Here is a 17516-nt window from a genome sequence, read left to right on the forward strand (position 1 = left end):
CCACAATGGGATGTACATAAGGTCACAGTGACCTTGACCTTTGACTATCAAAATCTTACAAGTTATTATTTGAGTCCAAGTGATTGTTTCTTGCCCTGAGATATGTTGGAGATATCACATTTGCAAAAATTAGACCTACGGGTATACTGGTGTATGTCACCCGATGATGTCATTTTGAGCTACCTTAAGGAATATATTACACTCAGGACATTAAATGTAGCTTGGATTTGATCAGCAGACATGATTGATGATAATATATATCCATTTGTCCACCATAAATTACCTAAGCATTATTTTCAACCAATCATTGAAGTAGATATGTATTTGAAATCACTGGCTGGATCACACTATTTAGGCGGTTACCACGAAAAAAATAATAAAAAGGCCGAGCATTTTTCTTTTGATTTATGAAGTCCACAGATGGCCCTTTCATGTGCAGAAAGAATTTTGAAAAAGGGAGGTTGCTCATCGGAGATATTCAGGTCTGAATAATGCTATTTTTTGGGTATTCGCCAAAAAGCATGTGACATAGTGGACATGTGCAGTCCTGGACACCAGTCACACCTTACGCCTTGTAACTCCAGTTTTAAACTAACCTTGGATGGACCTTTGATGGCATGGATTGTTACTTTGCGGAGTTTAAATCTGACAGCAGGAGGGATGTCAACATTTTATGCAATTTTGGGCCTTTTTTCGAGTTTTTTTGCCCTAAAACAAGGAGGCGGTCCTAACTTCCCTTGGGTTGTTTCAAATTTTGTACTATTTTGGCTTTGAGTTTTTAGGTGGACCCTTCAAACTGGCCAAGTTTCATCAAAATCGGTGACGTAGCATGTGTCACCCCCGCCTGGTCCTCTCATGGACACACTCTTAAACACACACAACTCGGGATTTACTTTTCACAGTTTATTAACAAGAATTAATTAATACACCACTACCTCCCACACACAGCCACCCCGCATTCATACAACCCGCTTAAACTAGCCCTCTCTATGGCCGAGTTAAACTAGGGGAAGAGACTGGCCATTAACCCCGGCCGGGGGCTAAACTCAAAGCGCGCGCACACACACACACACACACACAGTAGACTGCAATAACAAGGCGATCAATAGACTTAGCTAGATCACAGGGTCCTATGACCGGCTTTGAGAAAGTACTGGTTTAGTCCGTACAGCAGCTCCAGCCTGGAGCGTTATGAGACTGACCGTAAATGTCCAGAGATAATCCAGAGTCCGCAAGTAGCCTAATCCACAGAGTTCGCAAGTATCCACAATGTTCGCAAGTAATCCACAACGTCTGGCGTGCTGCGGAATGCCCCCGTCCAGCCGCACTAATCAACACGCCGCGAGTCCTCTCGTGTCCAAATTCAGCCTCTCTTTATCTCCCCTTTGACAGCAACAATCGCACGCTCCCAACAAGCCACAGGTGTCCCACCTCACCTGCAGCCTACTGCAATTAATCCACATGGTGGGGGCGTAGCCGTCGTGGCCAGTAAACGCCATTCACTACAATATGTTTTAATAAACATTGAACCAGTCCGGCCCTCGGCTTGTAGCAAATTTGGTTTTTTGGCCCTCTAATGTATTTGACTTTGACGTGTAGACCATTCGTTTTATTCTGTCGTTCAGGCCTTGTAAAGTGCCTATCCTTCGAGTGCAGTTTATATGAATTGAAGTTTGAAACAGGATGCATAGTCTGCTGGAGTTTTTTTTGCATGGTTGCAGAAGCAGGCACGTGGCTGTATTCTGCCCATGTTTGGATTACCCGTTGGAGTCGGACTGGACTTGAGGACTATCAGTAAAGGATTGCAGTTCCAGAAAAGGACATGATATAACCAAAGCTGGGAGGGGGAAAGGCAAAGGTAAGACCACCAAACATTGTATTTCAATCTGTGTGTTACAATGTAACATATTGCTGTTCTGAAGAGTATTAGCTTGTAGCCTATAACTTCATAGGGTTTGGCATTTTTTGCCCTCCAGATGCGTGGTAGCTGTTATGTGATACAAACTGAGTTTCTAAGTTATTATCTTGTCAAATGGGATATGGTCATAACAACGTTGTTGAGATATTATTGTCACCGTTGGCATTGACTTTCGGTGAAACCGTGTGGACCATTTATAGCCTAGCTACTTTCAACATGTGCAAAGTAATCTGCCCTTAGCAGCTCAGCAGTGATGCGCTAAGTTAGCTCATTCACCTCTCAATAGCCTATATTTTAAACTCTTTGCACTCTTTGGTTGGTGTGTAAGCTATATAAGCATACAATTAATTGTCAATCAATCGCTTATCACACAAATAAGCAATGTCAGCTTTTGTAACTTATTTTCTGTTAGCTGGTCTGCCTTCGTTAGCATTTAGGCTACTTCAGTTTCTTTGAGCATCTCTTAAAATTCAGTGCCTTCTTGCCAGCCAGACTGATAGAGGCTGGAAATTTAATCATTTATTTACATTTTGTATTTATTCAATTAGCAGATGCTCCAATTAAGCGACTTACAAAAAAATGAGGAATAGCCTAACTTTGAAGCTCTAGCAAGGCGTGTGGCTCCCTCACAGGCTGCAGGGACGCTCAGTTAAAATTATCAATTGATTGGATTGCCTCCCTAGATACATGCCACTCTGAGCGCGCTCTATCCTGGAAGCTTCATACAATGTCTTCGAAGCCTGAACAAAAGATAGCTGCCATTACATTTTCACTGCTGGTTCCTTAGGCCTATAATGAACTGTATTCAACATGTTTATAGCTTTACATCACAGTCCATAAACATGCTTTGAAAGCCTAAACAAAAGTGCTATTAATGAAAAACAAACAGTTAGAATTTACATTTAATTCAGCTCCTTACTAAAGTCTCCATAGGCCTTGCTGTGTTATGTCTTAAGCCCTCCTTACACTGACAGACTTTGGAAAGATTTGCAAAGATTTGGAAAAGATTTTTGAAAGACTACAGTCTCAGACCCTCTCACATCTAAAGACAAGTAGTAGAGTTTTAAGTCACAGACTATGATTTTGCAATGACTAGGGATCTTGAAGGGTCACTATTTACAAGACTGCAACTAGATTCCTTTAAATTATTACCCATCGTGCAATAGATAAACAGGAACTGAAATGATGGCCTACTAAACTCAAAGTCGTATTTTCGTGTTTCTGCAGCATTGTTTCATGCGTGACATCCCTAACCGATATAGAGTTGTTCTGTCACGTGGAAGAGCCGACTAAATATGTATAAGAAATGACAAATATTATAAGAATAACAAATAATCATATAGGCTACAGCTGTCGCCTACTTTTCCCCTTCCTGTTTGTTGTTGGAGAGAGGTCACTATTGGTTTTTATAGTTCACGTCACTATTTGCATGAGCCACGACTAGAAAGACTTGCGATAATATCAAACATGTTTGATATTGTCGTAACGGCAAAACTAGAAAAGGACTGACTCCGACTGACTTAAAACCGCTAAGATTGGCACCTTACACTTAACGATCTAGTTGACGGGAGCGCGCCGCGATTCCAGTTCAACTCCCATGATTTTTGTCCGACTTTGGAAATTTAGTCGCCGACTGTGAAAACAGACCAAAATCGTACAATGTAAGGCCGCCATTAGCTGTATTTACATTACATTACATTACATTTGGCTGACGCATTTTTAGCCAAAGCGACTTACATCATGGTAAACAGTTTAAGTTTTAGAGCAATTCTCAACAATTTTAGGACAATTTAAAAAGCATTAGAGTACAGTAAGAATAAGTGCATCAGTGAGTGCTGTTTTTAACAGTTGTCAGTTTAAGACGGCTGGTGAGTGCTAGGATCAGCAAGACTTAAGTGTTGCTATGAGTTTGCTATGAGTTTGCTTTAACTCTGTCATTATGTTTTCAGTCATTGCCGTGTCCTGTGGTGACATCAGGTCAGAAAATCTTGGGGTTGCAAATTTAGCCTACAACATATAACATGCACATTATTTTAGCCTACTTTCTACTTAATGCTGCTAATGAAAATGTAGTGGAGTAAAAGTATACATTTAATTTTAGATTTTAGACTTTTAACATGAAGTAAAAGTAAAAGTAGGAAGAAAAATAAAAACTCAAGTAAAGTACAGATACTCCCCATTCATACTTAAGTATATCTACTTTAAAGCAAAGTGTGCGTCCGTTACGATGCTAGAGTGGGAACCGTTGCCCAGAGGCCATGGGATGATTGTTTTAAATCTCACAATGTGGTTGATGGCCTACTGTGTTGAAAAGTCAACTGTTAATACTGTGGATAATGTTCCAAAGGCACCAAGTCCCACCAGCCAGACAGATACTGTGCATTTCTGTCGCATACGTTTTGTATCTACGTTTCACGGTCAGTTTAGGCCTATTCGACTGCTCACACTAGAAGACTGCAGACAAAGAAATCTGACATATCACCATCAGATATCCAATTAGATCAGTGGGGTGTACTACGAATCTCGATTAGTGGGTTAGCGAGGTATGTTGCGCTCAAAGCCAGGCTATGCTGTGACCATAGACAGGCTGTGACACGAAAGTGGATCTGTTTTAGCGACACTAAAACAGATCCACTTTCGTGTCACAGCATAGCCTGGCTTTGAGCGCAACATACCTCGCTAACCCACTAATCGAGATTCGTAGTACACCCCACAGGTCAACTTTGTCAGTTTCTTGTTCCTTATGGCCATACTACGGTACACTGCGCATGTCCGATTTCAGAGCACTGTTGGGCCTGTACTTTCTCTCTCTGCCTCCCCCTGGTGGCCGTCGTAGTCAGCACTCTTCACTGTCTTCAACTGAGAACACTTTTTATCCTTTTTCCCGATGCCTTCAACGTGCGCTTTTTTACTCACTTGGTTAAGCTATTCGTTGTATTGGTTGCAAGAAACTTGAGTCGAGCCCTGCATTGTGACTCGGGTTTGATTCTAGGCCTGCTGTCTATGGATTGCTACAAGCGTGTACACGCACGGCTTTGTTTGCACAATGCACATTTTTTGTTTTACGGTATGTTTAACTGAGTTATAAATGACACAAATAGACGTGGGAGCCTCCGATAATTTCAGTTATTTAGCTTACAATAAGCTATAACGTAAGATTTGTATGACTATCTTACCGTAACACGAGTGAGTCATTGAGAGATAGAGGAAGTGGAGTTAGTTCCCAGAATGCATTGCAGCAATGTATACAATTGTGTTTAAAGCCTTGTTATCTGATCCATTTGTCGTGATATTTCGTATGAAGCACATATACACATAGAGCTTTTAAACTAATCATTACTAGTAGTTATCGATATGTAGCCTGATATTAGGTAGCCGTCATCGTGAAACGCACGTTCATTCATAGGTACCTCAGGTTGCACGTTCTGTAGGTAGTACACTCTGGGTTCTCTTCAGATCGTATAAATCTTTCGCCTTTTACTAAAGATTTCCGTGGAGAGGACCATTATGAGTTTTAACTAATTTTTTGATGCCCCGCCACCATGCGGGGCTTCCTTTCGTTGTTAAATATTATCACCTGTTCGTATTGCATGACACTTTTCTTACAGTTAGCTAGTGTAGAAGATGTTATTCACGCGTTTTAGCGATATGCTCCCTACGTGCCTCCTACTATGTTTATAAGTTGCATAGCTTCTCTCTTGGCGTTGATGATTGTTGGTTGTCAAGATGTGCCCTATATAGCCTTCGGTTTGGGACTAGACACACATGTAGTAAGATGTTTCATGGTCAAGTCCCAGCCTACTTTGAACGTGACCATTTAGTAATATCTTAGTCTAATGAATAAATGGATTGATGCCGGGTCTACTGTTTGTCTTGAGTAGGCTTTCTTCGTAAAACTACTTGAGGCTATGGGGTATTCTTTAAAACTATTGTGCATGTACGCAACACGGAAGCTGGGTAAGCGGCGGTAACGTTATGTACCCAGCATGCTTTGCGTAGTTAAAGAAGCCTTGACAAGACAGTGCATAGGACAAAAGAGGGCCCGGTCAAGACCAGCGATTTTTGCTTCTTTACAAGTTTATGATTTTCTTCATAGCGAATAATATTTAGGCTGACCTTAATGTACGATTTCATAGATGATCACTAAGATATATATAGCCTGGCCTATACATTGTTGTCCTGCCATAGATGGTTTTCTTTCCATGTATCAAGTGTCCTTCTCTTTGTAGAAGCAAAGTAGGCCTAGTGATTAAATCAATGGCAGTGGTGGTAATTGTATTATTTTAACTGACTACATTAGGATATGTATTAAGTTTTTTTTTCAGCAATTATTCTCATGCAGAAAGGAGAAATGTGTGAAATTGTAGGCTAAGACTTATTGCATGTTCGTTGCGTAAGTACAAAGGATTGTTAAAAGAAAATCTATCGTGCTATTTCGTATGAAACACATGCACATTGAGCTTTTAATATAGTCATTAGGCCTACTAGTAGTGATCGATGTTTGAAGCCTGATAGTAGGTAGCCGTCATCGTGAAACGCACGCTCATTCATAGGCACCTCAAATGGCACGTGCATCAGGCAGTACACTCTGGGTTCTCTTCAGATCGTATAAATCTTTCGCCTTTTACTAAAGATTTCCGTGGAGAGGACCATTATGAGTTTTAACTAATTTTTTGATGCCCTGCCACCGTGCGGGGCTTCCTTTTCTTGTGAAATAACACGAAGTGTCTCGCGGTGTGCCACCTGTTGCCAGTTACAATTATTTAAATTATGTATTTCTTAGAAGTCGACGTGCTCATTTAGCAAGATTGTACTCGGTGTTTCTGGCTTTGTTAAGTTGCATGGTCTTTCTCATGGCGTTGGTGATTGCTAGTCGACAAGACGTGCGCTATTTAGCCTTCTGTTTGGGACATGACAAAGTTACTCGTTTGTGTACCCACATGTAGAAAGATGTTTCATGGTCAAGTCCCAGTCTACTTTGCAACGTAAGAATTTAGTTATATCTTAGTCTAATAAATAAATGGATTGATTGCTGTTTGTCTTGAGTAAAACTACGTAAGAGTCTATTCTTTAAAACCACCAAAACGGGCTCTGAAACTACTGTCTGCACGCAACACGGATGTTTGGAAAGTGGTCACATTATGTACCCAGCATGCTTTGCGTAGGCCTAGTTAAAGAAGCCTTGACAAGACAGTGCACAGGACAGAACAGGGTCCGGTGAAGACCAGCGATTTTCTCCAAGAACTCCTTACTTCTCTTCAAGTTTATGATTCTTTGCATGACGAATATTTAGGCTGACCTTTATGTACGATTTCCGTGTAGAGGATCATTAAGATATACGGTATATTTTGTTGTCCTGCCATAGATGGGTTTCTTTCAATGTATCAAGTATTGCATAAATTAACACAAATGTATTTCATATGTTTCCTTCTCTTAGTAGTAGAAAAGTAGGCCTAGTGATTATAGCAATGGCAGTGGTGGTAGATGTGTTATTTTATTTGACTACATTAGGATATGTAGGTTTTCAGCCATTCTCATGCTGAAAGGAGAAATCTGTGAAATTGTAAGACTTATTGCATTCATAGTACAAAAGAGTGTTAAAAGAAAACCTTGTTATCTGATCAATCTGTTGTGATATTTCGTATGAAACACATTGAGCTTTTAACGTAATTATCGATGCGAAACCTGCTTGGATATTAGGTACCCGTCAGCGTGAAACGCACGTTCATTCATAGGGACCTCAGATGGCACATTGCTAAGGCAGTACACTCTGGGTTCTCTTCAGATCGTATAAATCTTTCGCCTTTTACTAAAGATTTCCGTGGAGAGGACCATTATGAGTTTTAACTAATTTTTTGATGCCCTGCCACCGTGCGGGGCTTCCTGCTCTTGTTGAATAATATGAGTTGTGTAGTTGTGTACGCTTTCCCTGCAGCTAATAGCTACAGTGATTGAAGTTATATTATCTTTAGAATCGACGTGCCCATTTAGCAAGATTGTTCTCCGTGTTTCTGGCTTTGTTAGGTTGCATGGTCTTCCTCTTTGCGTTGGTGATTGCTGGTATAGTCGACAAGACGTGCTATTTAGCCTTCTGTTTGGGATGTGACATGAATGTTACTCGTCTGTGTATAGCCTACCCACATGTAGAAAGATGTTTCATGATCAAGTCCAAGCCTACTTTGCAACGTGACCATTTAGTAATATCTTAGTCTAATAAATAAATGGATTGATTGCCAGGTCTACTGTTTGTCTTGAGTACTTAGTAAAACTACGTAAGAGTCTTTAAAACTACCAAAACGGGCTCTGAAACTACTGTCTGCAGTGCACGCAACACGGACGTTTGGAAAGCGGTTACATTATGTACCCAGCATGCTTCGCGTAGGCCTAGTTAAAGAAGCCTTGACAAGACAATGCACAGGACAGAACAGGGTCCGGTCAAGACCAGCGATTTTCTCCAAGAACTCTTTTCTTCTCTTCAAGTTTATGATTCTTTGCATGGCGAATATTTAGGCTGACCTTTATGTACGATTTCCGTGTAGAGGATCATTAAAATATACGGTATATTTTGTTGTCCTGCCATAGATGGGTTTCTTTCAATGTATCAAGTATTGCATAAATTAAAACAAATGTATTTCATATGTTTCCTTCTCTTAGTAGTAGAAAAGTAGGCCTAGTGATTATAGCAATGGCAGTGGTGGTAGATGTGTTATTTTAATTGACTACATTAGGATATGTATTAGGTTTTCAGCCATTCTCATGCAGAAAGGAGAAATCTGGGAAATTGTGAGACTTATTGCATTCATAGTACGAAAGATTGTTAAAAGAAAACCTTGTTATCTGATCAATCTGTTGTGATATTTCGTATGAAACACATGCACATTGAGCTTTTAACGTAATTATCGATGCGAAGCCTGCTTGGATATTAGGTACCCGTCAGCGTGAAACGCACGTTCATTCATAGGGACCTCAGATGGCGCATTGTTAAGGCAGTACACTCTGGGTTCTCTTCAGATCGTATAAATCTTTCGCCTTTTACTAAAGATTTCCGTGGAGAGGACCATTATGAGTTTTAACTAATTTTTTGATGCCCTGCCACCGTGCGGGGCTTCCTGTCCTTGTTAAATAATATGATTTAGGTAGAGGTGTGCACCTTCCTTGCAACTAACAGCTACAATGATTAAAGTTATATTTTTTCAGAAGTCGACGTGCTCGTTTAGCAAGATTGTTCTCCATGTTTCTGGCTTTGTTAAGTTGCATGGTCTTCCTCGTGGCGTTGGTGATTGCTGGTAGTCGACAAGACGTGCACTATTTAGCCTTCTGTTTGGGACATGACAAGAAAGTTACTTGTCTGTGTATACCGGTACCCACATGTAGAACGATGTGTCATGATCAAGTCCTAGCCTACTTTGCAACGTGACAATTTACTAATATCTTAGACTAATAAATAAATTGATTGGTTTACGGGTCTACTGTTTCTCTTGAGTACTTCGTAAAACTACGTAAGAGTCTATGGGCTATGCTTTATTGTCTGTCTGCACGCAACACGGAAGTTGGGACAGCGGTAACATATTCATAGGACAGAATAGGGCTCAGTCAAGACCAACGATTTTCTCCAAGAACTCCTTGCTTCTCTACAAGTTTATGATTCTCTTCACGACGAATAATATTTTTAGGCTGACCTTTATGTACGATTTCCGTGTAGAGGATCACTAGGTCCTGCCATAGATGGTTTTCAATGTATCAAGTATCGCTTATTAAAACAAATGTATTTCAATACAATACAATACAATACAATACAATACAAATATATTTTCCTTAGGCCTATGATTATAGCGATAGCAGTGGTGGTAGTTGTATTATTTTAAGTGACTAGGATATGTATTAGGTTTCCAGCCATTATTCTCATGCAGAATGTTGAAATTGTAAGACTTACTGCATGTTCATTGAGTAAGTACAAAAGGTTGTATTATAGACTACTATGGCAGATTACAAAATACGTGTTATTGAAACAGTATAGAGCAATATGCCTAAGATTGCATTTCCATTTGATGAATGTTAATATCAGAATAACTTGGGATAAAATACTGTAATGATATATTGTCCACGGTAGCAATGTTATCAAGATACAGTGATTCTGTGATAGTTGACATATTGCAAGAATCTATCATACATCATGAAGAAAGTATGATATGACAAGCGCCTGGCGATACAAGATTACGTATCAATATTTTCCCCACCCCTAGTTATGACCTTTATTTTCCTAAGGCTGTGTTGACTGTTTTATAAGCATACATTTTGTGGAGTGATGTTTGATGTAAAAAAATAAAATAAAAATCCACAGACATTTTGTTTAATGGGATAGAAACAGGTTTGGAAAATAGCACCAGCCACATATTGGTAAAAATAGATGGCTTGTGGCTTGTAGATTTCAGACACAAAGTAATTATATGCTGTTGAGTGGCTGGTACATTTTGGTAAATTTTCCCATTCATTTCTCAGTTGCTGGTAGATTTTAAAAAGTTTTAAAAAGTTACAAGTGCTGGAGAGGAAAGATTTGGTTTTCAAGAGCATATACATTTTAGAATGTGTTCTGATCAGTGATTGTGCAGCTTGTTCCATACGTTTTGATTCCATTCTATTTTATTTATGTATTTTTGGCTACTCTGTTAAAAAGTTCTAAGAACACATTTCTATGAACGACTGATTGGAGAGGCTACCCTAACAGTTACTAGGCTTGTTTTTCAGTTTTGCATTTGCACCATCAGTTAGAACGCTGAGATGACGTAACACATTGCACTTTCTTTTGTTTGGCTTTCCCCTTCACGTTTTTAATAGTGTGAAATGGGCCCTGTACATAACAAACATTACAAAGGTTATCCCTTTATGCAGCCCATTATAACATTGTCATGTCTGCTAAATGTTTCCTTACAATTTTGTAAATGTAAATGTTCCTACAATCTCCACCAAATATTTTTTTTATCATATTCACGAGACAAAACAGTGTTTCAGAGGAGGATTTTGATGTTAGATTGTTTCAAGTTTACCCCAGGCCTCTTTAGTGCACAGCATACAAGGCCTCTACAGTTCCAATTTTGACCAGTAGGAGGAAGCATTTACCAACAATGGCCGATTGAACCAGGCAGATACAGAAATCCCCCTTGCCGAGGCCAACGCAACAGCACAAACCTACCGAAAAAAAAAACATTAACGCTACAATACCAGAGCCGGTTGATAAAGCGTGGCGTTTATTTTAACTTATTCTTAAGTAAGCATGTAATTCACAAATTCGTGGAATTAATTTCCAACTTTACCGTTCACAGAAAGTACAGTTTAGCGTCGTGGCAAAAAGTGAGTACAAACGGCACATTTACGACAGGTTTGCGCTACATAAATGTAGGCTATACCAGAGAATGTATACGGGCTCTGGCTACACTGTAACTTTATCCGACTTTATCGGACCGATCAGAAAGTTGCTTTCCTGCCGATATTTGAAAACAGTGACGTCATACTCCCAGCGTGCATTGCGCCTCATTGAATAGCCTATTTTACTTTTGTACATGCATACTTCTTTAACGTATGGTTTTTTTTTAGTAATGCAACCTATGTAATAGACATAGCAGTATAACAGCACTCTGATAACTTGAGCATGATCGGTGGTAACTCTTATAGTGAACTATCGCTCTGATAGTAAGTTAATGAAGTCTCGTCAGGATTGGCCAGAACACTCATGGTTCTCTTCATATCGTATAAATCTTTCGCCTTTTACTAAAGATTTCCGTGGAGAGGACCAATTTGAGTTTATAGTAATTTTTTGATACCCCATCGCATGGTGGGGTCCCTCTTTTTGTAAAATTGTATTGTGCACAAAGCTGTCTTATCAGCCTTATATCTACTATACAGGTTGAAAGTTTGAGGTCATATAGAAACTTGTGTTATACTGTAATGTACATAGAATATTAGTTAAGAGCAGTTGCATTGCTTTTCTTAATCAGGGCAGCAGTTTTCAGATTATGCTTACATCATTGCAAAAGGGTTCTCCAATGTTTGCTCAGTTAGCCTGTTAAAATAATATTAGATTAATAAACAGAATGTACATTTGTGCCAATGTAGATATTGCAGATCAGTAATTTCTTTCTACAACAGTTGAGAACCCTTTTGCAATTATGTAAGCACATAATGTGATCTGAAAATTGCTTGCCAATGCAACTGATCTTCTGTGTATAATGGAGTGGAATGGAAATTTCTAAGTGACCCCAAACTTTTGACCGGTAGTGTACGTAATACCACATGCTGAACGGTTCCTGAAAAGGGTAATGTAACATGTGACGCCTTCAGCCAGGTCGATGCAAGTTATTTTAGTCTTGCATTTACTTCTCAAGTTATTTTTTCAAGAATCACATTGATTTGAAATGACATGATGAACCCCAAAATTCTGTCAATCTCTTTGTGCGTGGATGCATTTGCTCTCTGCAACTGTTTCTGATAAACAAAATGATTTTAGAATGAAATCATAAAAAGAATGACCATTAATCAACATGTGAACAATTTGTATGATTAAAAAAACAAAACGCTTTACTTTGTATGTGGACTGAATCATGTTAGGTATGTTTAGAACAGCAAGCATGCACTTTATATTTTTCCAAAGCTGTTTTATAGACATAAATGTGTCACCCAATATTTCACTAAATTGCCAATGTACGGCAGCTTCCCAGCATGCTTTGTGGGTTTTCTGGCCTTTGAAAAGAAAAAATAAAGGGGGAAAAAATAATTTTCATGGGCCACTTCTGAAAATGAGTAGGCCTTATGCTGATAACTTCAACATTTGCATGAAGGTAAAGCAGTACTTTGAAGGTCTGTGCGTGGTGTTTAGGCTACCTGTAACTCTGATAGTGAACTGTGGCGCTGGCGGTGGCTAGCTGAAGTCATGGTCCACACTGGCAGAACACTCATGGTTCTCTTCATATCGTATAAATCTTTCGCCTTTTACTAAAGATTTCCGTGGAAAGGACCACTATGAGTTGATATGAATTTTTTGATGCCCCACCTTACGGTGGGGTCCCTCAATCTGTGAAAAAGAAGTGCCCTCCCTTTGCTTGTGCGCCGACGTGTACTGCTGATAGCGACGAACGATAGGGAGGAGCTTACACCTCGGCCGCACGGCCTGTTGTTCACGTGTGGTCGAACGTTCTTTGGACAGGTAGATTTCTGAAACTCTGATCAGTTTGGTCCTCGTTCTCTTTTGGAGCTCTCTCTTCAAGTAGCCTATGCCCGTCTGAAATATAGCAACCTCCTCATGTGTGTCTTTATTCCGCGATACAGCTTTTTTTCTGAATGAGTAAGTGGCTCAAGCCTGAAATCATACCGGGAGCTCTTATGCCCGGCTGCTGGAGGTTTATCAGGTCAACTTTGTCGGTGTGCACTTGCTTACGGCCATACCACGCTGAGCACGCCCGATCTCGTCCGATCTCGGAAGCTAAGCAGCGTCGGGCCTGGTTAGTACTTGGATGGGAGACCGCCTGGGAATACCAGGTGCTGTAAGCTTTTCTCTCTCTGCCTGTTAGAGCGCCCCTGCTGGCCACAGCAGTCAACAGGCACCTTTCGCAAACTCTGATCCATTTTCTCTTCAACATTTTCTTTTCAGCTCTCACTTCATAATAAGTCACACATTTAATCTGTCAAATATATTGCGTTTGACCAAATTGTTGTGATTTCATATGAACACCAGGCTATAGTGAGGATCTACTCTATCCATAGGAACTTTTAAAGCCTTCCACTGAAACATCATTGTCTGACTCTGAACCGCATTAAACCCAGCATAATAATGAACGAAACCCCCAAGAGGTTCTCGTCTAGTAGCCAATGTACGGCAGCTTCCCAGCATGCTTTGTGGGTTTTCTGGCCTTTGAAAAGAAAAAATAAAGGGGGAAAAAATACTTTTCATGGGCCACTTCTGAAAATGAGTAGGCCGTATGCTGATAACTTCAAAATTTGCATGAAGGTAAAGCAGTACTTTGAAGGTCTGTGCGTGGTGTTTAGGCTACCTGTAACTCTGATAGTGACCTGTGTCGCTGGCGGTGGCTAGCTGAAGTCATGGTCCAGACTGGCAGAACACTCATGGTTCTCTTCATATCGTATAAATCTTTCGCCTTTTACTAAAGATTTCCGTGGAAAGGACCACTATGAGTTGATATGAATTTTTTGATGCCCCACCTTACGGTGAGGTCCCTCGATCTGTGAAAAAGAAGCGCCCTCCCTTTGCTTGTGCGCCGACGTGTACTGCTGATAGCGACGAACGATAGGGAGGAGCTTACACCTCGGCCGCACGGCCTGTTGTTCACGTGTGGTCGAACGTTCTTTGGACAGGTAGATTTCTGAAACTCTGATCAGTTTGCTCCTCGTTCTCTTTTGGAGCTCTCTCTTCAAGTAGCCTATGCCCGTCTGAAATATAGCAACCTCCTCATGTGTGTCTTTATTCCGCGATACAGCTTTTTTTCTGAATGAGTAAGTGGCTCAAGCCTGAAATCATACCGGGAGCTCTTATGCCCGGCTGCTGGAGGTTTATCAGGTCAACTTTGTCGGTGTGCACTTGCTTACGGCCATACCACGCTGAGCACGCCTGATCTCGTCCGATCTCGGAAGCTAAGCAGCGTCGGGCCTGGTTAGTACTTGGATGGGAGACCGCCTGGGAATACCAGGTGCTGTAAGCTTTTCTCTCTCTGCCTGTTAGAGCGCCCCTGCTGGCCGCAGCAGTCAACAGGCACCTTTCGCAAACTCTGATCCATTTTCTCTTCAACATTTTCTTTTCAGCTCTCACTTCATAATAAGTCACACATTTAATCTGTCAAATATATTGCGTTTGACCAAATTGTTGTGATTTCATATGAACACCAGGCTATAGTGAGGATCTACTCTATCCATAGGAACTTTTAAAGCCTTCCACTGAAACATCATTGTCTGACTCTGAACCGCATTAAACCCAGCATAATAATGAACGAAACCCCCAAGAGGTTCTCGTCTAGTAGCCAATGTACGGCAGCTTCCCAGCATGCTTTGTGGGTTTTCTGGCCTTTGAAAAGAAAAAATAAAGGGGGAAAAAATACTTTTCATGGGCCACTTCTGAAAATGAGTAGGCCGTATGCTGATAACTTCAAAATTTGCATGAAGGTAAAGCAGTACTTTGAAGGTCTGTGCGTGGTGTTTAGGCTACCTGTAACTCTGATAGTGACCTGTGTCGCTGGCGGTGGCTAGCTGAAGTCATGGTCCAGACTGGCAGAACACTCATGGTTCTCTTCATATCGTATAAATCTTTCGCCTTTTACTAAAGATTTCCGTGGAAAGGACCACTATGAGTTGATATGAATTTTTTGATGCCCCACCTTACGGTGAGGTCCCTCGATCTGTGAAAAAGAAGCGCCCTCCCTTTGCTTGTGCGCCGACGTGTACTGCTGATAGCGACGAACGATAGGGAGGAGCTTACACCTCGGCCGCACGGCCTGTTGTTCACGTGTGGTCGAACGTTCTTTGGACAGGTAGATTTCTGAAACTCTGATCAGTTTGGTCCTCGTTCTCTTTTGGAGCTCTCTCTTCAAGTAGCCTATGCCCGTCTGAAATATAGCAACCTCCTCATGTGTGTCTTTATTCCGCGATACAGCTTTTTTTCTGAATGAGTAAGTGGCTCAAGCCTGAAATCATACCGGGAGCTCTTATGCCCGGCTGCTGGAGGTTTATCAGGTCAACTTTGTCGGTGTGCACTTGCTTACGGCCATACCACGCTGAGCACGCCCGATCTCGTCCGATCTCGGAAGCTAAGCAGCGTCGGGCCTGGTTAGTACTTGGATGGGAGACCGCCTGGGAATACCAGGTGCTGTAAGCTTTTCTCTCTCTGCCTGTTAGAGCGCCCCTGCTGGCCACAGCAGTCAACAGGCACCTTTCGCAAACTCTGATCCATTTTCTCTTCAACATTTTCTTTTCAGCTCTCACTTCATAATAAGTCACACATTTAATCTGTCAAATATATTGCGTTTGACCAAATTGTTGTGATTTCATATGAACACCAGGCTATAGTGAGGATCTACTCTATCCATAGGAACTTTTAAAGCCTTCCACTGAAACATCATTGTCTGACTCTGAACCGCATTAAACCCAGCATAATAATGAACGAAACCCCCAAGAGGTTCTCGTCTAGTAGCCAATGTACGGCAGCTTCCCAGCATGCTTTGTGGGTTTTCTGGCCTTTGAAAAGAAAAAATAAAGGGGGAAAAAATACTTTTCATGGGCCACTTCTGAAAATGAGTAGGCCGTATGCTGATAACTTCAAAATTTGCATGAAGGTAAAGCAGTACTTTGAAGGTCTGTGCGTGGTGTTTAGGCTACCTGTAACTCTGATAGTGACCTGTGTCGCTGGCGGTGGCTAGCTGAAGTCATGGTCCAGACTGGCAGAACACTCATGGTTCTCTTCATATCGTATAAATCTTTCGCCTTTTACTAAAGATTTCCGTGGAAAGGACCACTATGAGTTGATATGAATTTTTTGATGCCCCACCTTACGGTGAGGTCCCTCGATCTGTGAAAAAGAAGCGCCCTCCCTTTGCTTGTGCGCCGACGTGTACTGCTGATAGCGACGAACGATAGGGAGGAGCTTACACCTCGGCCGCACGGCCTGTTGTTCACGTGTGGTCGAACGTTCTTTGGACAGGTAGATTTCTGAAACTCTGATCAGTTTGCTCCTCGTTCTCTTTTGGAGCTCTCTCTTCAAGTAGCCTATGCCCGTCTGAAATATAGCAACCTCCTCATGTGTGTCTTTATTCCGCGATACAGCTTTTTTTCTGAATGAGTAAGTGGCTCAAGCCTGAAATCATACCGGGAGCTCTTATGCCCGGCTGCTGGAGGTTTATCAGGTCAACTTTGTCGGTGTGCACTTGCTTACGGCCATACCACGCTGAGCACGCCCGATCTCGTCCGATCTCGGAAGCTAAGCAGCGTCGGGCCTGGTTAGTACTTGGATGGGAGACCGCCTGGGAATACCAGGTGCTGTAAGCTTTTCTCTCTCTGCCTGTTAGAGCGCCCCTGCTGGCCGCAGCAGTCAACAGGCACCTTTCGCAAACTCTGATCCATTTTCTCTTCAACATTTTCTTTTCAGCTCTCACTTCATAATAAGTCACACATTTAATCTGTCAAATATATTGCGTTTGACCAAATTGTTGTGATTTCATATGAACACCAGGCTATAGTGAGGATCTACTCTATCCATAGGAACTTTTAAAGCCTTCCACTGAAACATCATTGTCTGACTCTGAACCGCATTAAACCCAGCATAATAATGAACGAAACCCCCAAGAGGTTCTCGTCTAGTAGCCAATGTACGGCAGCTTCCCAGCATGCTTTGTGGGTTTTCTGGCCTTTGAAAAGAAAAAATAAAGGGGGAAAAAATACTTTTCATGGGCCACTTCTGAAAATGAGTAGGCCGTATGCTGATAACTTCAAAATTTGCATGAAGGTAAAGCAGTACTTTGAAGGTCTGTGCGTGGTGTTTAGGCTACCTGTAACTCTGATAGTGACCTGTGTCGCTGGCGGTGGCTAGCTGAAGTCATGGTCCAGA

General features: G+C 41.3%; 13 non-coding genes across 13 annotated transcripts; all 13 read left to right on the forward strand.

The window, feature by feature from the left end:
- Positions 1-5354: 5354 nt before the first annotated feature.
- On the forward strand, positions 5355-5470 carry LOC143137159 (U5 spliceosomal RNA). The gene has a single exon (XR_012989730.1). It is a non-coding gene; the product is annotated as a U5 spliceosomal RNA (small nuclear RNA).
- Positions 5471-6501: 1031 nt separating this feature from the next.
- On the forward strand, positions 6502-6617 carry LOC143137164 (U5 spliceosomal RNA). The gene has a single exon (XR_012989735.1). It is a non-coding gene; the product is annotated as a U5 spliceosomal RNA (small nuclear RNA).
- A 1066-nt stretch (positions 6618-7683) lies between these two features.
- Positions 7684-7799, forward strand: LOC143137165 (U5 spliceosomal RNA). The gene has a single exon (XR_012989736.1). It is a non-coding gene; the product is annotated as a U5 spliceosomal RNA (small nuclear RNA).
- A 1110-nt stretch (positions 7800-8909) lies between these two features.
- On the forward strand, positions 8910-9025 carry LOC143137166 (U5 spliceosomal RNA). The gene has a single exon (XR_012989737.1). It is a non-coding gene; the product is annotated as a U5 spliceosomal RNA (small nuclear RNA).
- A 2614-nt stretch (positions 9026-11639) lies between these two features.
- Positions 11640-11754, forward strand: LOC143137169 (U5 spliceosomal RNA). Its single transcript, XR_012989739.1, has one exon. It is a non-coding gene; the product is annotated as a U5 spliceosomal RNA (small nuclear RNA).
- A 1106-nt stretch (positions 11755-12860) lies between these two features.
- Positions 12861-12975, forward strand: LOC143137203 (U5 spliceosomal RNA). The gene has a single exon (XR_012989772.1). It is a non-coding gene; the product is annotated as a U5 spliceosomal RNA (small nuclear RNA).
- Positions 12976-13340: 365 nt separating this feature from the next.
- Positions 13341-13459, forward strand: LOC143136980 (5S ribosomal RNA). Its single transcript, XR_012989565.1, has one exon. It is a non-coding gene; the product is annotated as a 5S ribosomal RNA (ribosomal RNA).
- A 567-nt stretch (positions 13460-14026) lies between these two features.
- LOC143137284 (U5 spliceosomal RNA) lies at positions 14027-14141 on the forward strand. Its single transcript, XR_012989849.1, has one exon. It is a non-coding gene; the product is annotated as a U5 spliceosomal RNA (small nuclear RNA).
- Positions 14142-14506: 365 nt separating this feature from the next.
- LOC143136961 (5S ribosomal RNA) lies at positions 14507-14625 on the forward strand. The gene has a single exon (XR_012989554.1). It is a non-coding gene; the product is annotated as a 5S ribosomal RNA (ribosomal RNA).
- Positions 14626-15192: 567 nt separating this feature from the next.
- LOC143137285 (U5 spliceosomal RNA) lies at positions 15193-15307 on the forward strand. The gene has a single exon (XR_012989850.1). It is a non-coding gene; the product is annotated as a U5 spliceosomal RNA (small nuclear RNA).
- A 365-nt stretch (positions 15308-15672) lies between these two features.
- Positions 15673-15791, forward strand: LOC143136987 (5S ribosomal RNA). Its single transcript, XR_012989572.1, has one exon. It is a non-coding gene; the product is annotated as a 5S ribosomal RNA (ribosomal RNA).
- A 567-nt stretch (positions 15792-16358) lies between these two features.
- LOC143137286 (U5 spliceosomal RNA) lies at positions 16359-16473 on the forward strand. The gene has a single exon (XR_012989851.1). It is a non-coding gene; the product is annotated as a U5 spliceosomal RNA (small nuclear RNA).
- A 365-nt stretch (positions 16474-16838) lies between these two features.
- On the forward strand, positions 16839-16957 carry LOC143136999 (5S ribosomal RNA). The gene has a single exon (XR_012989580.1). It is a non-coding gene; the product is annotated as a 5S ribosomal RNA (ribosomal RNA).
- The last annotated feature ends 559 nt before the right edge of the window (positions 16958-17516 follow it).

The sequence above is a fragment of the Alosa pseudoharengus genome, unplaced genomic scaffold (genome assembly GCF_046254945.1).
Source record: "Alosa pseudoharengus isolate Yale_2024_CS ecotype anadromous, Long Island Sound unplaced genomic scaffold, YU_APseudo_1.1 YU_APseudo_1.1_scf_20, whole genome shotgun sequence".
NCBI lineage: Eukaryota > Metazoa > Chordata > Actinopteri > Clupeiformes > Clupeidae > Alosa > Alosa pseudoharengus.